Source organism: Acinonyx jubatus, chromosome A3 (genome assembly GCF_027475565.1).
Source record: "Acinonyx jubatus isolate Ajub_Pintada_27869175 chromosome A3, VMU_Ajub_asm_v1.0, whole genome shotgun sequence".
NCBI lineage: Eukaryota > Metazoa > Chordata > Mammalia > Carnivora > Felidae > Acinonyx > Acinonyx jubatus.
Window position 1 is genome coordinate 34989976 of NC_069388.1, and position 24137 is coordinate 35014112.

Below are 24137 nucleotides of genomic sequence, written 5' to 3' on the forward strand. Positions count from 1 at the left end.
CACAAAAAATATAGATACTAAAGATTTTTACTGGTCTAAACTTTAATTAAAAGGACTATTCTTTTTTAAAATGTTTACTTATTTTTGAGAGAGAGTGAGCACGCAAATGGGGGAGAGTCAGAGAGATAGTGGGAGACACAGAATCTGAAGCAGGCTCCAGGCTCTGAGCTGTCAGCACAGAGCCCAACTTGGGACTCAAACTCAAGAACCGTGAGATCATGATCTGAGCCGAAGTTGGATGCTCAACCGACTATTATTGATAGGCCCTAAAAGGACTATTATTGATGCTATATTTCTATAATATGATGCTGAATCTTGTTTAATTTTTTTTTTATTTAAAAAAAATTTTTTTTAACGTTTATTTATTTTTGAGACAGAGAGAGACAGAGCATGAACGGGGGAGGGTCAGAGAGAGAGGAAGACACAGAATCTGAAACAGGCTCCAGGCTCTGAGCTGTCAACACAGAGCCCGACGCGGGGCTCAAACTCACGGACTGCGAGATCATGACCTGAGCCGAAGTCGGACGCTTAACCGACTGAGCCACCCAGGTGCCCCTCTTGTTTAATTTTTTAATAGTTTATTTATTTTGAGAGAGAGAGAGACAGAGAGCGAGACAGAGTGCACATGTCTGCATGAGCAGGGGAAGGGCAGAGAGAGAGAATCTAGTGGGGCTAGATCCCATGAACCATGAGAGCATGACCTGAACTGAAATCAAGAGTCTGATGCTTAATCAACTGAGCCACCCAGGTGCCCCAGAAGCTTAATTTTTGCTTTGGGGTCTGCCACTGCGGAGATATAGGATTGGGGATGGGAGAGTGACTTCAAAGATGAGACAGGGCTAAAAATAAATTTGGTTGGGGATGTATTTTTAAGATATCACCCAGGTGGAGACATCTAGCACAAGTTGGAAATGCAGCTTTGGTGCTCATGGAAGAGGGCAGAGTTGGGAGACACAGACTGGGTGACAGGCATTGTGGAGATCACTGAGAGCCCTAGGGCTGTACACAATTACAGAGAGAGGGGGTAGCCTGAAGATAAAGGCAGAAAAAAATCTCCATGAAGTGAAGAAAACCTCAAGGGAATGATGAGGAGGAGAGTCAAGAGGAAGTAATGGAGAATCTTCAGAAGTCTGGTGGATGGAGCCTTAAAATGTCTTGTTGGGTTTGGGGGCTAGTTTCTCACTTTCAGGGAGAGCTTGGCCATTGATGGGGTTCCAAGTGGAGACCTAGAAGAAGGGAGGATGAGAAAAAGCTTCAAGTGAGGCTGAAGAGAGGACGGGAGAATGCACGGGCATTTCAATATGGAGGTTTTGGAGGAAAACCACTTGAGGTTTTTCAGTTGCTTGAAGGGAAAGCCAAGGGGTGGGAAGGCTTGATGCTATTTGTGGGTTGAGAATGAGGAGGCAAGAAAACACTCTCAGTGAGCCTTGGTGGCTCAGTCAATGGAGCATGTGATTCTTGATCTTGGAGTTTGGGGTTTGAGCCTCGCACTGGGTATAGAGATTACTTAAAAAATAAAAATACTGAAAATAAAAATAAATAAATAAAAATACTCTGAATACCCCTGGAAAATGTAAGGCTCATCTGGAGATGCAAACTCCTAGATCAGGTGAGAGGAGATGGGGTCTGAGCTCAGGGTTTGCAGGAAGTTTGGTGTTAGTTCAAGAGCCCCAGGGTGGGTGGGTGGAAGGGAGGGAGGGAAGCAGAGGCAGTCTCTGCCAAGTGGAAGTGGACCACAAGCAAAATGCAAGGAGAAAACCACAAGACCTGGAGCCACACCACTGCTTGGCATCTCACAATCCTACTTGCCTAAATTCTCTCACTCTTTACAGACACATAAAGGGAACAAATTGGCCAAATGCTTGTTAAATTGAACTAAATGCAGCTTAGTTTCAAGGGAAGAACATTCTCTTCATTTTAATATGATCCTACTTTTCCAGTAACTGCAGCACCTCTTCGTATCATAAGAGATTCCCTCTTACTTACATTGTATCTTCTCAAAACACCTATATCAAGTTACAGCTTCAAATATCAAAATCCGTAAACATTCCCCCAATCTGTACCCTATGATCATGGCAAGTCCAGACATTAATCAAGTCTTCTAGGAAAGGATGTAAAAATATTCATCCATAATTATTAAACATATTGAATCCATTTTTCTCCTCAAAGTTGGCAAATGAACATACAACTATATTTGCATTATTTAAATTATCACCATGCCTTAGTATACTCACATATGACTTGTCCAATTATAACAACAAAATGAAACAAATAAAAAGTTTGGTGACAAATGATGGTGTGCAAAGAATTTCAATGTTCAGCTTCAAAATGGCTGTGATAAAATCTGCTAGCTCAACTGAAAAAAATCACAGCATCTGTTCTGTCAACTTTCCAAGTTTATCAAATTCTTTTCCAGTCTTTCCATTTCCCTCTGAGTATGTCTCCTTGGTAAATTATCAAGTCTCCAAGTAAAGATAAAATATTCTCTCCAGTTATGGAAATGTTGAAAATGTTTCCTTCTAGAGAGAACAACTCCAAGACTAAGAGGACATGAGATTACCATCTTGGGGGTGGGGTGGGGGTGGGAGTCCAAGGAGTAGGAGAGAAAAGTGTTTGAATCAGTAAAAACCTCCTGCCAGTAACTTTGAAAAAGCTGGTGGTCAACAAAACTTAGGTTAATTTGATCATGTGTTCTTGCTTGCAAGCTTATGTCCAGTATATAAAAACAAATACCTAAATAATTCCTCAAAAAAGTAGCACGTCTGTATATAAACATGTTGAAATTCCCAAAGGTCAACTTTTTGGGCAGGCTCAAGGTCTGAAAGACAGTGTCCTAAAATAGACTGACCCACACATCTCTGACTCATGTAGCCTGCCTGTCATACTGACCAATCAATGAGGAGAACTGGCCCAGGGGACTTCACTCTTCTTATCTGTCCAGCCTCCATTCTGAGTACACAAGCCTCTTTCCTGACACTTGTCATGGCATGGTTGAAAGACAGCTGACCTGATTCTGGGTGCTATCACCCCATTCCAGCAGGATGAAGAAAAGAGAAGGCAAAAGACAAAAGGATTGGTGGGTATGTTTAGTGGGTCTCCCCCTTTTGAAAAGGCTTTTCTGGATGCCCTTTCAACAGCTTACAGATTGCCATGCCTAGCTGGCAAGGTTAATAAATTGAGTATTTGAGCTTTCCCAACTTTGATTGAAAAAGGTAGGCAAGGGGAATGTGGGTTGTAAATGATTTTAGGGTACCCAGCCCTCAGGGTCTTCCAGCTGGGACACAATAAGTGTTCACTGAACATTTACATATTGTACAATGATCCATCCCCCTGTGACATGCAGGTCACATCCATGCTAACTCCAGCCTCACCTCATTTGGTGTCTTGCTTTTGTGGTCCAGTAGAGCACACACGTTCCTCTCTGTTGAAATCCTACTCATTATTTTGAGAAAAATGGTCTTAAAATGGCAATATAGCACATACATGGTAAAGTGCACAAAGCAAACATACATCCTGCTCAGTTTTGATAAATTGAACATACTCATGTAAGAAGAAACAGAACATTTGCCAAAACCGCAGAAGCCTATTATGTTGTACCTTTCTTAACTTATTAACTATACTCTAAGATATATCTACAAATCGATATGCAGATAAGAGGACTTGGCAAACTATTTTATGAATAATGAATGGTAAAAAATCAGAAGACCCATATTTTCAAAATACAGAATTCATTTCGTTGTTTTTTGTTGTTGTTTTGTTTTGTTTTTTCTTTTACTATTACTGCATGAGCCATGTGACTGGCCATTGGAAAAGTGTCACAAGAGCATCCTGTTGGGATTCTACCATAGCCAAAGATAGGCCCCTGTAATCCCAGATGGATTTAAGCTGCACTGCACTGTGGATTTTATGTAGATGTAAGTAAGCTATTAGGTACTAGTTCTAAGGGGTATATTTAAGTATTTCCAAGTCACTCATCATATTGCTGTAAAGATGGCAGGAAAAGTATCATTTTAAGAGAGAATGACTTTAAGTCAAAGGAAAAAGCACCGATAACAAGCATGGTAGTGGCTTAGCTTCACTAATGGGAAACTATATGTAAACACAGTGAATTCACACATATTATCATCAGTTTATTCACACTGCAAGCATGAAGAGACCCCCACACAACAGATCAGAAAATTAAGTCCAAGAGAGCAAAGTCACTTGTGTGGTTTCATGAAAGTGGTCAGTGATCTAGCCCTATTTTTCTCACCTCTTTAAATTCTCCCCCTCTCCACTCCAGCCCTCCAAAACATCCTTGCTGTGCTCAGAAACACATGACCCTACTTCTGCGCCTTTGCATTGGCTGTACCCCACTCTGTCCATGCCTCCGTCTCCCCCACCCCTTCCCCCATCCCTGCCTCTTGCTCTTCCTTCAGATCTTGGCTTTTTACTTCTATTCCAGTGCAGCTTCTGTCTTCCCTTGTCACTCCCTATGCTTGCTTGCTTACTTTCAGTTTGTAAGAGTTGCGGCATGAGCGTGGTTCTTTGGGCAAGTAACTTATGCTCTGAGTCTCCATTTCTTCATGTATGAAACAGACAAACTGACACCTATGTCTGCGTGGTTATGTAAAGGATTTGCATGTACATATAACAGTGTAAATGCGTGTGCATGCTTCCAGCACTGCACTGGTAAATGTTGAACAACTTGGCTCTCCAAAAAAAAAAAAAAAAAAAAAAAAAAAAAGTTCCTGATGCTGCTAAATACAAGATGCACAGTATCACACCATTATGTAGTCTTTCCTCCCTATACATGCAATGGACATAAAAACTGCAAGGACGTAGTCAAACATGGTAAAATAATGAGGAAGTGAGGAGGTTTTAAATGCTTATTACTTTTTAAAATTTCTATGTTTACATAATTTGTAATAATGGATGAAAATGAGTTGGCTCTGGCACAACACTGCGTGTGTCTACAAACACCACTGGATAAACCAAAGCCAAGGCTATTACAGAAATGAAAAACTACACTATTTTCTTTGTTTTCTCTAAACAGACCTAAATTAAGGGAGCACTGATTTCATTGAATGGGATCTTGTACCAGTGATGTAATAGCATGTTTAATCATGGGGCTACAGCAGCAACTTCATTGCTAATGCACAGAAACGGAGATACATTATACTGAGAATTACCAAGGAATCTCAACCAAGGAACCTCAGAAAATGCGTCTCCAGTAAAAAGGCAGGGATATATCATGGCTTAGCCTTTTGTTGTAGTAGATACTTGGTCTCTTCACAAAATCTCACCCTGACAGATTTCCAAAAAGTTTGTCAGGACACATTACAGACCCAGACAAGCTTTAAATCAAGGTTAGGGTCCAATCCTTCCACACCACTACCCAAGTCCTAAACCGCCAACCTGCTTCAACTATGTTAAAATCCAAGTGGGGGGAATATGATCAAAATGGGGGAAAGAAGCATTAAGTGCTGGCTGCCAACTTGAGAACCAAGAGAAAGTTAAGGTTCCTCTACTCCAAGGTACATTTGGCAGACGGAGCACACAGATGAACCTGGTTGTTACTTTGAAGCCAAAACATCATACAAAGTGACTTGTCTTCATAGTCTCTCTTCACAGCTAAGCCACTGACATGCTTTTACAACTGTTTGAAATTAGACATTTGGGCCAATTTATGCCTGACTCCATCCAACACTTCAAGTTCTCCATCCTATTCTTCATGTGATACAAATCAAAGAGGTTCCAAGATTCAGCTTAATCCCAGAGCTATCTCATCACTGACAAAGCCAACAGAAGAGCATTTAAACCCAAGGAGTAAAACTCACCTTGAGCCAGGTACCAAGGGAACACAGCCAAGCAGGTGAATTTCAGGTGCCAGAGCTTCTAATAGGCATCAAATACAATCTTGGGATGTGTAAGGATATACAAGCAAATAAAGACCCAGATCCTGTCCTCAGACATCTCTCCATGTACTCACCAAGGTGAAACTAACTCTTAGGGTGCAGCCTCTAGAAAGGGATGCACCTGTCAAGGTGCAGCCTCCAGAAGGGGATGCACCAATTAGAATAAGGCCACCAGAAGGCCTTAAGAGCATTCCTAGCTAAGCTGCATTACAAACTATCAGTATGCAATTTGGACTGAAGTGATCAATTATTTGTAGAAGTATGTGCTCACTGCCACAAAGTCAAGCCCTCAGTTACTCCAATACATCTCAACATTCAAGTTCATTCAAATACTCTGAACACTTCTAGACAATCTCTCCATGCACTTTCTTCTTTATGGAACACTATCTGTAATGGAAGTTATGCCTAATTCACAACTCTCAATCCAAGAATGTCGTTTTTGCTTCATCTTGCTGCCTAGGCTGCATTTCTTGGAGACAGATGGCTATCAAAATACTCTTCCATTCAAAATACACACCAGATGCCCTCACAATTCCAGTGCAACATTAGGCTCTTCAAGGTGTATTTACCCTCTAAATTTAAAAAGTCACCTAATTTTCCATTCTTCCAACAAGAAGAAAAAAAGCTTCCTTTAACCTTTCTTTTCTGTTTTTCATAAAGTATCACTTAAATCAAATGTTAACTCTTTCCATCATCTGGAGTTAACATTCAAGGGGACTTCAAGACCACTGCAAGCTTGACCTTCCCTGGACCAGGAAGGGTTCAATACATTTAGTGGAGGTTGCTAGCACCAGCCTGAATATCCATTCCTGGTCCTATAGAGGGTAGTCTGGAGAAGACTGGGCAGACCAGGATTTCTAGGGGCAAGCAAAGGAACTGTCTCCTGAATTTCTTGTGGAGGCTCCAGGAGAGGCTGAAATAAAGCATCCCCTCTCCCTGAACCTCCAAAGACTATTTTAAAGTCACTCCTGAGGACCATATGGACTATCATCAGTCAAAAACTGCCCCAGGAATGATATCAACAAGACTAAATGGCTCATTTCCCTGTAATCTTAACCACATGAGTTTGTAAAAAGATGCTGATGCAAATCAGAGAAGGAGGGTGTCTCTATACCCAAGATGCAAGCAAATGAATAAGCATCAGCCTTAAGAAGTTGAGATGGGTGTCAGAGAATTCAGCTTAAGGAACCTTCTTCCCCAGCATAACCTTCTACCCTAATTGCCCAATAGCAATCCATGACAGCTAAAGAGCCTGCCACATTCCGAGGCAAAGCCAACTGTACCCACAAAAGTTCCTATCTTGGCTCTGCTATGATGTCTGAAATTCCTGCAACCAGCTGCTTTGGCTCAAGGCTTTGAGATCCAACGTTAAGACACAAACGATACCACACCATTATTAAGCCATAGCACCTTATACAAAACAATTCATCTGATTTGTTTGCTGTCACAGAGCAAATGGAAAGAGAAGTTCTTATTTTGAGGTGAAGCGTGGGAAGAGGAAGACAGGGGAGAAAGAAATGTATTCCAGGACATGAGGGAAAGGGAGGACAGAAGGCTTGGGGTGGGAACATTACCCGCAGGGAAAGTGGCTGCTAAAATAAGCCACCTGCAAAGAGTTCTATTTTATAGTCTGATCTTGGATCAAAGATGGGGAAAGGGGAGAGACTAGTTCTGAAAATAAACTTCCCCAACTTCACAGTTGGTCTCAGATCCAATCAAGGCTAAGAGGAAAACGAAAAAGTTAAGGTGTCTCAACACGTAACAGGGAATAGCACCACAGTCTAGGACCAAGGGGCAGCTTCCAATTGGATAGGCAAGGTCACACAGGTCAAGGGATGGGCCATAGGCATTACTGTGCCCAATTCCCTTTAATGTCATGAACAGCTTTTTGGTTTTCTCCCAAAACCCATTTGGTCATTACTCCATTTTTCTTCCCTTTTATCATCAAGCTTCATAAAAGTGGGGCCATCTCATTCTTTATCACCCACTGCCACTGCCCCTTGATATCTCTAACAGAGTTGATTTTGAGTCCCTATTTACAAAGCCATGGGATCTAGTCCTCCTTTTCCCTCACCTCTCTGCAGCACTGGGAATGGGTAGGTTGCATTTCCCATATTCCTTGATCTTCCTCCTTCTGATTTTGCCCCTCCTTCATGACATCAATTTTTAGACCCATTTCATCTGCCCTCCCCTTACATGAGAGTAGCATCCCTTATTTAGCATCTCTTAGGTTTCTCTTCTCCCTCTATTGTGCTCATTCGCTGCCATTAGCCACTTGCAGATCTTAAAAACCTTAATTTTTAGGCCAGACATCACCTCTAAGCTCTAGACATGTACTCCAAATTCCCTGATTCCTGGACACGTCCATCAGCACGACTTCAAGCGTTAGACAGTCCACACATCTGTCTACAGTTGGACTCCTCACAAAGATGCTCCATCTTCTCTTCCATGAGTAGTTTTAGTGAATGACCCACCACTCACCCAATCACTTAAAGGACAATGTTCAATCATCTTGGATTCCTGTCATTCTGGCACATGTCAACAGAGGCAGGAGTGTGCCCCATTCATACCCTCTGTCTTTACCACCTCACACACACAGGACTTCCAAATACCAGCTCTACCTCTCTCTGCATGTCAAGTCTCTCTGCCACCTGTGTAGCAGGCTGGCCGTCAACCTGACTCGGAGAGCAGCAAAGCACTCAAGGGATGGGATGAGCAGGTACAAACAACACACCAGTTCTTTAAAAAAAAAAAAAAAAAGTATAGCTTCAAACAAGACACTGGTGCTCAGACCAAATCACTCTTATAGTTAGTTTGCATAAACCTGCTTTATATCCAAGGGCTATGGCCTGGAAATAAAGCAAAGAAAGAGTCCTTTAAAAAGGCATTTTGTGGATGAGCCATGGGTGGCATAAAAGCAACTTCCCTAGGGACCTGTCCCTACTGACTGGGTCACACCTCCATGGCTTTGCTCAAGCTGCTGCCTCTACTGGTATTGTTGCTTCCCACATCCCTGGAACGCTTTGTCTTTGAGGACTTGATCCAAGGGAAACCTTCTTTATGAAGCTGCTTCTTCCTGCAAACCTTTCAGTTAACAAAGTCAGAGGCATTTGGGAGGGAAGAGTGCATTCTATCTCAGAATCTCTACCATGTTCTTGTTCTTACTCATCTGCCTACGTCCTTCACTAGACCATAAGCACCTTAAGGGGCAGGACTCGGTTTGATGACTATTTTGGATACTCTCACTGAAAACAGTACATGCTGTATTTATTAGACAGATAAATTTAAAAGTGAGTGAATAGGGGCACCTGGGTGGCTCAGTAGGTTGAGCGTCTGACTTCGGCTCAGGTCATGATCTCGTAGTTCATGAGTTTGAGTCCCATATTGGGCTCGCTGCTGTCAACGCAGAGCCTGCTTCAAATCCCCTGTCCCTGTCTTTCTACCGCTCCCCCACTCACACTTGCTCTCAAAAAATGAACATTTAAAAATCAATAAAATAAAAATGAGTGAACAATTTAAGAAGATAATATTTCTGACAGCTTTACACTGGCAGGAAAATGGGGATTATTGAGTATTTAAAGGATCTGTTCCAAACAACAAGAAAGCTACAGAATCCAAACTACGATATCTAAGGAGGAAAAGCATCTTGGTAATCCTGGTGAACAAGATCCCTGGTTCTGGCCCCTAAACTGAGACAATATTTTGTGTCACAAAGTCACAATAGTTCTACAACAGAGCCATGAGTTAAGTGCCTTTCAGAAGTGCTGTTTGCCGTCATTCCTCAGCCTACGAACAGTAGAAGGAGTTATTTTCACATGAAGATGTATCCAAGAATTGCCAGGAACCTTTTAAGTGGGATGGTAATTTCTGGAAGACACATCTCTGAACTTAATTTTCAAGAAGCGTAAGTGAAGACAATCCTTTTGAAAATACCTAATAACAGACCCCAAAGAAACAAGCCCATAGAAACATATTTAAATAGAAAGCTGGAGAATATATTACCATTTCAGGGATGACTGACAACCCATTTATATTTTACGACATGTTATAGTAGTAACCCTGGCAATGCAGTATTTTCAGAAAGCAAGACTATGTGAGAGATTCGTAGGTTATGGGAGATAGAATTAACCTCAGATCAAGTGGAAGCTGGCACCTGAAATCCTTCTAGGACTCAATCATGGTATGAATCAATCAAAGACACTGGCACAAAGTTAACAGGCAGGTAACTTAGATTGCTTGCTTAGAGGAAAGAGACTAAATCAATTACTCTGTTACATCAGCAGAGTACCTTGAAAACTTAGGGGGGAAGTTTTTTAAATAACTGATAGTGTCTCATCAATTTCTCAGCACCACAGAGATGCCATTTTGTGCCTTATAGGTAGAAGAGTTTACGAATCATATCCACCAACTGGCCACTCCCTCTGCTTCTCTGTGTTCTCATTAGAGCTAACTTCATTCATTTATTCAGCAAATATTTGAAAATTTACTCTGCCGCAATGGACTAACTTCCTAGGGATATGAACTTTAATCGTAACCTTGTGATTATCAATCTTTGGTAGCAAAAGCATGAAACAAATGAGTAAACAAGTGTTTTTAAAAGATAAGAATATTCTGTAAAGGACATCAGTTTGTCCTGGATTATTTGTCCTGTACTAAATAATCTGTGGGTGAGGGTACCTATACCAAAAGGTTACCTAGAGGTATCCATGGGTGACCTAAGTCAGTTTCAGGTGGTAAGAGGGAAGACTCAGCATTCTAGAATTATGAGAAGTTTCACAGGGAGAAAAAGGCACAAGAGTTGATGGAGATACATCCACATACAAGGATGTGGATGTAAATCACTGAATCTCAGCATAAATAACAAAGAGAAACAGGACAGGGATACAGAGAGAAAATGTGGATTAACAGATCAGTGGTTTGATGAAGGAGAAATGTCACTTGTGGGAGAATACAGCAGGTGAACTAGGATAGAAGGTTTGGTCAGAGAGTAGGACATACACAACCACCTGTGTTGAAGGCACAGGTGTTTCTGGCCAGGACTCCCAGTGTGACCTTGGGAGAATGTGGCTAAGATAAAATGCACAAATAGGTCATTGGAAATGAGAAGATAAAGGAACCTGTGAAGAAATGTGGACACACATTGTGCTTGCCTTGTTTTTGAAAAGTTGGTCACAATGATACTTGTTGAAAGAGACCATTTCATTTTCCCTTAAAGTCCCCAAATCTGACAGCTGTCTTTTTCCCCCCTCCAAGTTACACACTGCCAATAAAACAAAAATCCCAACTTTAGTCCATGAGGCTCCCTGGATGGCTTTCCCTCTGTCTCCCATTCCACCATGCCTTCCCTCTCCTACTGCATATTTTTATCTTTCTTCCCCCACGAGATGTACACTCCCTCCATCCCTCAGACCCCCACTGCACCCACTCCACTATAACTCAGCTTCCACCACATAGAGAGCTTTGCCCTTCTGGATTCAAGATGTGGCTTCCATAAATACCCTCAGGTGTGTGTTACAAATATTAGCAATTAACAGAAGATCCTGAAGCTCCCTTGGGTACTCATTTTCCAAGATGAACGTGTCACCAAACCTGTTAAAGAAATCAGTTTCTAGGCAAAGAAAAGCAAGATTGAGTTTTGTGTTTCCTACTGGGAACCGTTGCATATTTATAAACTTACTAAGCTGTAAGTACCACACATATTTTTATAACTGCATCTACACCAAAGGTATTTATACAATCAATGTTTTCCATCAAAAAGGATGCACCTGGCTAAATAGACTGTTCCAAAATGATTAATGAGTATTTTCCCATATAAGCATTTAAATGCCTCTAAAAATAACTGGATTACAACTTTGATTGTGTTTACGATCAAAAATTTGGAAATAAGGCACAATGAAATCCAACCACAGTTCCACCACCCTCAGAGATAAATCCTCACAATATTTACCTTCTTTTTCAGATATCCAATTATGGGGAAAAAAATGGATCCCTATTGTACAGTAGTGCCTAGTACATAGACGATGAATATTTGTAGACTGAATACATACAGTTTTGTAATCTGCTTTAAAAGGTCTTTGTTTTCAAACGAGGTTGTGATAAAAGGACTATGTGCAAATTATAAAAGTTTAAATATCTAATAGTTCAAAAAGAGATGAAATGAGAGAAATTCTTTTCACTCTACATTGCCATTCCCTGGAAGAAATCCCGGCAGAAATCCTGGAAATTCACGCAGAAAGAGATAGAGAGATGCATGCAGATATAAATACAGAGCTATATTTAAGAACAAATGGTAAAGTCTGTATGATGTTTAACAGTACTTTTTCCACTTAATATTTCTTCAGTTTCCCATATCCACACGCAAAGTTACTTCTTTCTTTATCGAGGTTTCAAGTGGATTGTTCTGTAACTTCACTATTAAATTGATGGACCTTTAAAAAGTGGCCAGATTTTTTGCTGTTAACAACAATGCTGCAATAAGCATTATCCAGTCTCCCAACAAATACTTATCGAGCACCCACACAGCAAGCGATGAGCCTGACTCTGGAGACTGAGATGCTAACAAAACAGCTAAGAACTCTAACCTCTAGAGTTCACGAAAGGAGAGTGAGAACAAAAAAACAAAAATGAACGTATCCTTTCCAATTTTAATTTGTACCATGAGTGGGGAGCAGAAGGAAGAGACGTAGAGCAGATAGGCAGGAAGGTCCCTCTGAGGATGTAACCAGTCACTGGAAACCCAAAAGATGAAAATGAAGCCAGCTGTAAAGGTGTGAGGGGCATCTAAGTACCCGGAACAGCTAATGCAAAGGGCTCAGGGAGAAATCTTGTTTCCAGTAAAGACAATGAATGTGACTATGGTATAGACAATACAGAACAAGGCTGGCTTAAGAGGGAGAGAAATGGGCAGATCTTACAAGATGCTAAAAAAAATAAAAAATAAAAAAGTTTTAAGTTTATTCCAAATATTACAGATAATGACCAAAGAGTGAGGAGTGAGGGAATGATGATTTCATTTACATTTTTAAAAGACCCCTCTCACCGCTGTGGGGGACGCACCAGGGATTAGCACATGAGGGGAACTGTTGCAGGTTACCACAGGGCACAGGTAAGAGTGGTGGGGTTAGAACCAGAGTAGGGACAATGGATGGGCAAATACAAGATTCCTTTTTCCTCTATTTCAGAAAAAGCTAAGAGGAATAGGGTTAGGGGAAAATGCAGAGTTCCACTTTGGATATGTTGGTTTTGGGTTGTTTATTGGACATACAAGTGGAGGTGTCAATTATGTGAATGTGAGAGTCTGGATCTCAGCACAAAGGTCTATGCTACATAGAAACAATTCCTCAGCTTATGAATGGTTGACTGTCATCCACAGAGAGAGGAACTGTGGGTTCCTCTCCACAGGAAAAGTGGGTTGAGAGAAACAGACTGTGGAGGAGGTTGCTCAGGCAAAGGAGGCAGTGCGGAGATTACCTGGGTCAAATGTTACACAGACAAGAACCTGGAACTCAGAGCAGGGGGAGACCACAGGGAAATCCAGTTCAGGGATATTTTGGGGGCAAAAACAGATTGGAATGAGTTTACCAGTCATGGGAAGGTAGGACAAAGTATATGAAGACAATTCTTGGAAGTTTCACTTTAAAAATCTGCAGAAGAGTAACTACAGGAGTTATAAGATCAAAAATGGTTCACAGTTGTTGCTCTAAGTATAATTTTAAAATGAGAAATCCTATAGCATGTTTGTGTATTAATCAATGTGTATGATGATGGGAGAATACCCACACCAACAATCAAGTCTGGAAAAGGTTAGAAAGGATAGGATTCAAAGTGCAGATTTATCTTTAACTTCCTTTAGGAAAGAGGGTGAATAAAGGAGAAAATGGGATTCAGACACCAGCTGATTTGTGGATTTGTGATGTCAAGAACATTCGTTCAAATTGTCTCTATTTTCTCAAGAAAATATGAGGCAAGTCATGCTCAAGTGCATATATCTATGTGCCTCTAAAAAGAGGAGTTTGAAGGGGAAAAACCAACACGCTGAATTTTTTGTGGACACTGGAAAAGGAAGCTTGGTAGGTTCTCCAGGTCATGTTTTGCTTCCATTTTAGTTGGGGCTCGTGAAGTCATAGTGACAACCACCTTCCAGCCGTGATTCTGTCAAGTAACACTGACGAAGGGTTCATCTGGGGAAATGCTTCTCAAAGTATGCTACCTGCTCAAGCACCATCAGTCTCACCTGATAAGTTATGATAAACACAAATATCTGGCTCCACCCCAGACCTACCTATCTCAGAAGGCCTGGGGGTAGGGCCCAGCCATCTGTTAACATGCTCTCCAGGTTATTCTGATGCAATAGAAAGTTTGAGAACCTCTAATCTAAGAAGAGGTTTTTTTTTCCTTTTTTTTTTTTTTTGGCCATGTGAAAGCAAAGGAGGGAAAGAGTGCTAATAATTAAAATGCATCTGCAAGAGTAATTATACTGATGATCCACAGAATAAGAAGTGGGTAAGCTGTGAAGACATTCTTTATAAATACCTTAGCCATTTTTGGATGGAGATTTAAAAAGTATTGTGTTTAAATGAGAGGTATACCTATTTTAAATTTTAAATTGTGATACATATTACATAATGGCCCTCCAAAAACTCTACATACCTATCCACAAAGCAAAACCATGCCCCCGGCACTGTATACTTGCCCAACAATTTTTTATTGAAGTAGAATAACATCCAATGAATGTTATGTTAGTTTCAGGGGAACAATTCTTTTTTCATTTACATCCATTTAAAAAGTGACAAAGTTATCTTTTGGTGATTGTTTTTGTGTTACTGTTGTCTATCTTTTATTGCACTTATGTTCCCCAAAATGAAAATTAGAAAAACAGTATGAGGGTATCTCACAAAAACATACAGGGAAAGAGCCAGAGGAGTCTGAGTCAAAACAGGCAACAAGTCCAGAGTATGGTATGGTTCCATTAATAGGAATGTGTGTCCTGTTCAACTGCAGCAATACTCCCACTCAGTTCTGTCCCAGGAAGATTCTTCGGGGTTTTCCTACTCAGTTCTGGATAACATACTTTGAAAAAAAAAAAAATTGTAACCTACAACTCTACCATAATGATAAAGTGCCTTCCTGAGACCACCAAACATAAGGTATAGTTGAATGGGGAATATTTGGCCTAAAATAGAGATTTCAGTGGAGGGAAGAGAATATAGAAAAAGAGACCAGCAGGACAACCATAAAGAAATCTGTGAATAACGGACAGATGATGGACGGCGTAGACTTCATCATCACAAATCTTTTTAAAAGATTCAAGGGTAGAATTTTTAAGGACACAGCTTTTAGTACCACCTATAAGAATATTACTTCCTAATAAAACAGAACCATCTTTCCTGATCCCCCAGGCTTTTGGTCCAGGTTGAATGGCATTAGCTAAGGTCTACAACAAGGATCTTTACCTTCTCGAACTTTGAGATTTATGATGTTTTGAGGGTTCCAAATTCCATTTTCATGCACATAAATTCACTTTACTTGTTTGTTATTTAAATTTCTAACAGTGCCTGTACTCTAACCAAACAACTTGAGTTTCTCATTTAGCTGTAAGCAAGGAGTTACAGGTCACTTTCATTCTTTAAACTTTCAGTTTATTATCTAACCACTATCAAAACAGCTTATATTGAAATGCTCAACTGTTTATCGTGAAGATTAACATCTATTTGAACTTTGTGCCTATGAGATAGCAGGAAAAATATACCCTGAGACCTTCTACTTCCCAATATTCTTGCATTAGGACTAGTTTTGACAGAATGATAAATAAGACCAGCAAGTAAGAAATGAATGTATAATACCAGACCCAGAGTCTGAATCTATCATGATGCAGTTCACGGTGGTTCTTTTGGTAGATTTACTTCCAACATCTCCATGGCTGGTGAAATGACTGATTATGGCCTAAAAACCTCTGCTATCTCCACTTCTACCTTCTGAGAGGGGAATCTAAGTCACAAATGTCAACCTACTGCCAACCTGCTCTTTTTGTAAGGAGCCTAACCAACATCACAGACATAACCTCCCTCCGCTAAGGAGTTGCATTCTAGATCATGCTTCCAGCTCTTGAAGGACAGAGACCCCTGGGAGTGGCAAAATGCACTGCAGAAACTGAATAGTGAAAGAAATGAATATAAAGACACATGCTGAAAATTCAAAGGCTATAGGAGAATTTGAAAAGTCTGCTAACAGCATAGTTATATAAGAGAGGGATATCTAATTATCCAATTAATGCATAATCTTTTATCTTTACGGTAAGATATGGAATCAGTAAAGAAAACATGAATAGAGAATTCCTACTTCAGTATTACTATTGTCCCTGTGGGAAAAGATACCATGAAAACTTTATATATCACCCCTGTCAAGAAGGTTTTCAGGTCATGGCTGAGAATAACTTAGTGGGTCACTCTCCCCTTCATTGCAACCCACAAGAAGAAAAGGGACACTAGCTAGATGCATTTATTCACCATGGGGGGAAAACACTAGGCATAGCACCCAGCTAATTCTTCCTTTTCTTCTGGCCTATGAAAAGTCTCAAATTTTCAAACTCTGCCAAATATATATGCTAGTGTCAGTCTTAAAAGTCTTGATTTGCTGAAGACAATAATTAGATAGCATACCCTATGTATCTCACAATATCCTGCTGTGTTCTGAATGAAGATTTTCTTCTTCTGTACTTAAAGCAGCAAATTTGTAGACCAATCTTCTTAAAGAGTTTCTTTATCACTTGAAAATATCTCGGAAACTCAGTTCCTGTAGAAGATAGATTTTTTTTTTCTGTATTTGTGTGTGTGCAACACATGTAAGCAGGTAAACTATTTGCCAGCTAGAAAAAATAAAATTTTCCTCCTCTCCATCCCATAATGATTTCAGATTCTATTTTCATTAAATGTGATATTGACAAGATTTGTAATTCAACATTTAAGTATAATAAACCCTTGTTAATTCAGACTAGTTGTAGGAAAAGCCAGTGTAAATTCAAGTATCTCAATTCTGAATAGCTTGAGATAAATTAAGGTTCATTCTACATAAAAATAACTCAAACCAAAGGCCACCAAAATACCATGAAGGAGGAGGCAAAAGTTCAGGCAAAAGTTTGTACATTGCTACTTTATCAGGGAGTTCCAGCTCAGGAAGCGACAGTGAAGGACGTGGGAACTGAGACAGGGAAGCAAAGAGCCAATACAAAAGTACTTTCTGGTGCTGGCCATAACTAAGGGTGACTGATTTCACTTGATCTTGGGAGACAATCCTCTGAGAAGCCTTAACAAATGTTTCTTAGGACAATCTGGGAGTAGAATTTTTTTTTAACTGGCTGTTTCCCATCTGTCAAAGATTAGCCCCTTGGGGCATTCATTTCCCTTATTTCTGGGTTGTATGTTTGTGTAGAGTAAGTAAGATCTCGTGGAGTCTCATGCTTTGGGTATAAACAAGGGAGGCAAAAGGCACGTGGCTCATGCATACTATGAGGACCAGGCTAGATGTATGGGACAACAGGTAAAGGCCACAGTGAGTGGGTGGCCATAGCAGTGACTCGAAGGAGAGACAAGTCTAGCCAAGAGGACCTTAAGTGGCTTATGAACGACGCTTCAGACAGATGTCACTGGCAGAAGGAGCTAGCACATGCACATCTTTCATATGTGTTGAAAGCATATACAGGGTAGCCCAGAAATTAATAACATGAAAACATTTTTGTGTTTTGATTTTGAACCATATAGTGTTTCCTATTCGAAAATGATTATCAAAATTTAGAGCTCTGAAAAAGAAATAGGATTTAAACATCTACTGTAAAGTCCTAAAGGAGAAATACATAACGTTGGGAAGGGGAAAACCTGGGGGTTGGAGAGGGGTGGGACCACAGCAGTTAGAGGTGATGTAATCACTCTTAATTCCCCACACTTTCCCTGAGTGAGGGTTGAAGAGATTCTGCATCAAGCAAGAAAGAGTGGTGTCAAAATAGTGTTTGAAACAAAGCAAAAAACAAAAGGAGGGATGGGGCTAGAAGGAGTACAGTTAACTATTGTTTTATTCACTTCTGTACCATTTGATATTATAAACATGTTCATGTATTACTCTTACATTAAAAGCACTGTTTAGTAAAAAATTTTTAAAAATATGGAAGTTCTCATCCACTCCTCAAATACAGACTAAATACAGAGCCACTTAGGTAGCTGCACCAAGAAAACCTCAAATCAGAAAATCACCACTAACCCTAAAGACACTTATTTGAAGAGCACCAAAGCTTCTTGAAACATTCAAGAAACAGTAAAGGACAATAACAAACATTATCAGTGCTTATAACTCAGAACACTGCCACTATTAGGAAAGCAGAAAATGGCACAAAAAAGAGCTCATTTTAAGAATGTGGGTTTACTAGATTTTGACATCCAGAATTAACGGCTGCAGTTGCCTGAACTGACAAAGCCCCTTTCCCAGGAAACCAATGACCACTTACTACACCAAGCCCAGCTTAGCATCAAATGATATGCAAGGACACATCTGAGCACACATTTGAGGACTTTGAAGTGCAAGGGTCACGGAAGTACTTGAGAAACAGCAGTTTCTCAGAGAGGAAAGGGATAAATTCTCCTCACGTGAAGATGGAGATATTCGGCATCCCAACAATTAGGATGACTTACTAAAAGCAAACCGTAAGAAAAGAAAAAAATTGGGAAGATTCTAACAACATTAGCCTTCAAAACAGATCCTCTCCGCAATAAAGGCAGATCAAATGGATGTTGGAAGAGCTAATGTAATCCAGCACCTGTGGCTTACCTAAACCAATGTTTTAGGCAAACATGCTGCAGTTCTGTATCTGCATTCGAGTATCAACTGTAAGAGAAAAATAACCTGCCAATAGACATCTTCTGGGAAAAGATAGAATTAAAACAAATGGGAACATTATGGCCAGTATGTTGTTCAGAAACCAATAAAAACTCCCTTTCTCAATTAGGCATTCCTGACTCCATGTCTTCTAAAGTCCTGCCTTTTCAAAAAAAAAAAAAAAAAAAAAGGGTTAGAGAGGGAGGGAGTCAAAACATAAGAGACTCTTAAAAACTGAGAACAAACTGAGGGTTGATGGGGGTGGGAGGGAGGGGAGGGTGGGTGATGGGTATTGAGGAGGGCACCTGTTGGGATGAGCACTGGGTGTTGTATGGAAACCAATTTGACAAATTTCATATTAAAAAAATTTTTTTAAATAAATAAAACATGTTTGTTCAGTTGAAAAAAAAAAAACCATCCCCCAAATCTGACATGTAAGGCACCATATACCAGATGGAGAAGTTTATCGCATCAGCAGTATTAAAATCAAGGAAAGCAAAGACTAACACAGAAGAAATTTCAAATATCCGATGAAGCCTAATAAAGCCTCAGAGGCCCACTAGGGAAGCATGGGTCATGGCTATGGTAGGAGACCTCCTGCCTCTTGCCACTGACAGCATGGTGTGCGGCCAGCAGCAGTATCACACGGGAACTCGTTAGAAGTACAGAATCTCAGACCCCAACCCAGGCTTGCTGAATCATGATCTGCATTTAACAAGAGCCCTAGTGAATCATGTGTTCATTGAAGTTTGAGAAGCACTACCGTGGTTTCTGAATCTTGACCCCAGAGTCACCTGGTGGTGCTTATATAAAATATAAATAGGTTTCCAAGAGGCTTCTCAGACTTACTGAATTTCCTGGCACTGGCTACATAGATACATGAAGCAAGCACTTCTGGTCATCTTTTAAACCAGAAAGGAAGGGTAGACATATACATCAATGGAATAGAAATTAAAGCCCATAAAAAAAAAAAAACCAAAAACAGGGGCACCCAGTTGGCTCAGTTAGTTGGGCACCCGACTTCCAATTTTGGCTCAGGTCATGGTCTCATGGTTCATGGGATTGAGCCCCAGGTCAGGCTCTGCGCTGATGTTGTGGAGTCTGCTTTTTCTTTCTTTCTCTCTCTCTCTCTCTCTCTCTCTCTCTCTCTCTCTCTCTCTCTCTCTCTCTCTCTCCCCCGCCCCACTTGTGCAGGAACATACGCATGTGGTCTCCCTAAATAAACATAAAAAGAAAAAATCTATGGTCAATTCATTTTTTCCTTAAAATTTTATCTTGACAGGTCTTTAAGGTTTTTCTTTTTATTGAGTCATGACTGACATAAAGTCTGTACATATTTAATGTGTATATCATGATGACTCTGAAGCATATACCCATATACCACCACCAGATACAATGCCATAACATTAACCATCACCTCTAAAAGTTTCCTTCCCTTCATTTTGAGTATTTAACACATCTACCCTTTCAAATTCTAAATACACAGTATAGTACTATTAACTACACATACTATATAGTAGATCCTTAGAACTTGCTAGTCTTGTGCAGGTAAAACCACGTACCCTTTCAGCAACACCCCAAGTCTCCCTCGTCCTGGTCCCTGGTAAACCCATCCTATTCTGCTTCGAATGGTTGAACTACTGCAGATTCTTGATATAAGTGGCATCATCCAGCATTTATTCTTCTGTGTACGCTTATTTCCCTTAGCATCACGTTTTTCAAGTTCATCCATGTTGTAGCAAATGGTGGAATTTCCTTTTTTGATGTGGAATATTCCATTGTATGTATATACCACATTTTCTTTATACATTCATCTGTTGATGGATATTTGTTTCCATGCCTTTGCTATTGTAAATAATGCTACAACAGACACAGGAGTGTAGGTATCTTCTCAAGATCCCAATTTCTGTTCTTTTGAATATATACCCAGGAAGATGCTTAGACAGAGAATGGTGTTTTCAACAAATGGTGCTGGGACAACCACATGAAGAATGAACTTTATTGCACTACCTCGACAACATGTACACAATTTAACTAAATATGGATCAAGACCTAAATACAAGAGCTAAAACTATGAAACTCTTAAAAGAAAACACATGGGATCATCTGCAGGATCTCGGATTCTTTGGTAATAGTTTCTCAGAAAGGACACAAGCAATCAAAGAATAGATTAATTTGACTTCATCAAAATTAAAAACTTTTGTGCAAAGAACACTATCAAGAGAAAGATGATGCATCTAATGAGAGAAAATATTTGCAAATCCTGTGTGTAATAATGGTCTAGAATCCAGAACATAAGAACTCTTATTACTCAATAATTTTTATTTTGAGGTTATAAGAGTTATCAAATAGCCCAATAAATTCATTTTTCCAAATAAGACATACAAATAGCCAATAAACACATGAAAAAATGTTCCACATCATTAGTCATTAGGGAAATGAAAATCAAAAACACAATGAGACAGGCGCCTGGGTGGCTTAGTCAATTAAGCATCCAACTTCGGCTCAGGTCATGATCCCACAGTTTCTGGGTTTGAGCCCTGTGTTGGGGTCTGTGCTGACAGCTCAGAATCTGGAGACTGCTTCAAATTCTGTGTCTCCCTCTCTCTCTGCCCCTCTCTAGTTGTTTGTTCTCTCTCTCTGTCTCAAAAATAAACAACAAACAACAACAAAGCACAATGAGATACTACTTCATATCATCTAAGATGGCTAGAATGAAATAGATAACTAGAAATGATGAGGGCATGGAGAAATTGGAGTTATTGTAGGACTGTAAGATGGTACATGACTTTGAAAAACAGTTTGGCAATTCTGCAAAATACAATGGCCAAACAACCTAACAATCCCATTCTACATATATACCTAAGAGAATTAAAAACATACCTTCACATAAAAATTTGCTCAAGTATTGATAGAAAAAGCATTACTTAAAATAGCCAAAAAGTATAAACTACCCAAATGTCCATCAACTGATGAATGGATGAACAAAATATAGTATAGCCATACAACAATTATTTGGTCATAAACAGGAATGAAATACTGATAGATGATATAAACATGCATGAATCTTAAAAACATCATGCCAAGTGAAAAAAAAGGCTAATCACAAAAGGACCACAGACTTGATGATCTGATTTATATAAAATGTCCAAAACCGGTAAATCCACAGAGACAGAAAGTAGATTGGTACTTGCCTCTGGCTGAGAGTTTGGTGGAACACAGGGAAGAAGGTAATGACTGCTAATGATTACTAGGTTTCTTTTTAGGATGGCGAGAATGTTCTAAAACTAATTATGGGGATGGTTGCGCAACTCTGAATGTTACTGAATTGGACACTTCAATTGTATGGAATATTAATTACATCTAAATAAAGCTGTTAATTAAAAAAAATCCAGGAGTGATTATTTCTGGGGGAAAGAAGGCAATACAATTTGGGGGCAAGTACACAGAAAGATTTCAATCATATTAGTAATATATTATTTTTTATGCTGCCGGTGGGTAGATGGGGTGCATTTTATTACTCTATATACCTTGTATGTAAGTCAGTTGTTATCATTTTATTTAAAAGATGGTCCCAAAGGGGATATCTGCACCCTGACCAGTATGGGAAACCTCATCATCATCATCGTTAAGTTCTCAACCAACATTGTAAACCTTTGGTACACACCAGATACACCTATGATGGTTACATAAAAATGCAGATTTCAGGGCCTCACACCAGACTGATCAAATCAGAGACTTCAGACTTCAGGAAGGTAAATGGAGTATGGAACACGGCCAGGTCATTTTGTTAAACAATCTAGTTAGAGAAAAACTCATACTACTTATCTGTTGAGGCCATCCAAAATTGTCTTATGTTTTTGGCTGCCTCATAATGATGTTGACTCAGATTCTAGGTTTTGGGGACAATCCTGTGTTTAAAAAAAATAGAAAAGAGAAAATAAGAACATGAAGCCACAAATATCTGCTTTTAGAAAGGAAAGTAACAGCTGAGACAACTGAATGATCACACAGGCAAAAACTTCATTTTTCCTACCATCAGGAATTTAGTTGGGTATGTGATTGGATCCTATCTTTATCTAATCTATGTTGGGCTTAAATTTGGTTCTAGTTCATTCTACTTGGTGAGAAAATCACACTTCAGTAGTTTTGACTTGAATAGTTTTGATTTCGCCTGCCAACTCTACCTTCTACCATTTGCCTTTTCAGAAGTAGGCTTATCTCTTCCTGGTGTTTCTTTTCATTGAAAACCTTTAAGAAATGCCTTTGCATTTTTGAAACCCAGTCTATACCATCTTTAGCCCAGCTGAATATGTTCTTGAAGGTTCAGGGCATGATTCTGTCACTGGTTTTTGGTTCTTTCACATTTCTAACACCATTCCTTCAAAACTCTAAGCTCAGAGTACCATTTTTTTTAAGATGCATGGTCTTTACTTGTTTAATGTTTCTCAAATGCTTTTAAATTTATTCTCACCCCACATTCTTTACTTTTACAATATACCACCTATAAAGTTATTAAATGATAGTTTTTTAAATCAATTTTATTTTTAAAGTTTATTTTGAGAGAGAGCACATAACCAGGGGAGGGGCAGAGAGAGAGGCAGAAAGAATCCCAAGCAGACTCCACCCTGTCAGCACAAAGCCCAACATGAGCTTGATCTCATGAACTGCAAGATCATGACCTGAGCGGAAATCAAGAGTCAGATGCTTAACCTGCTGAGCCACCCAGATGCCCCTGAATCAATTTTAAATTGACTCACTTTTTAAAAAATTATCCTGGGGCATCTGGGTGGCTCAGTCGGTTAAGCATCTGACTTTGGCTCAGGTCATGATCTCACAGCTCTTGAGTTCAAGCCCCACGTCAGGCTCTGGGCTGAAAGCTCAGAGCCCGGAGCCTGCTTCAGATTCTGTGTCTCCGTCCTTCTCTGTCCCTCCCCTGCTCATGCTCTGTCTCTCTCAAACACTAAATTAAAAAAAAAAATTTTAATTATCCTAACCTACTCCAAATAAATTCACAAGTTTCATGTGCCTCTTTGTTTAGTATGTACTATATAAACGCATAAATAACAATTTTTAAGTTTGTGAACTACATGACATCATAATGCATACCACATGTGTCACAGGAACTACCCTTTGAAGAATAGTGCTTGAAAGGCTGCAAGGTCAGAATTTTACTCTCAAGAAGCCTCTTCATCCACTTGGATTGCCAAACTTTGGAAAGCCTCTAGCCACCAGATCCTATTTATTTTTTTCTCTGACCTTTCCATTCTGTTAAGTACGTTCCTAACACTGAAGCTCTACCTTCCAACACTTGTTTCCAAGACTCACTGGCTTCCTTTCATGATCTTACACTTGTCAGTCAGAGTCCATGGTCAGAGA

At 39.8% G+C, this 24137-nt stretch overlaps 1 protein-coding gene across 2 annotated transcripts in view; it reads right to left on the reverse strand.

Annotated features, from left to right (window-relative positions):
- PAK5 (p21 (RAC1) activated kinase 5) overlaps nucleotides 1-24137 on the reverse strand; it is a 283919-nt gene that overhangs the window by 230083 nt on the left and 29699 nt on the right. The window lies entirely within an intron of this gene.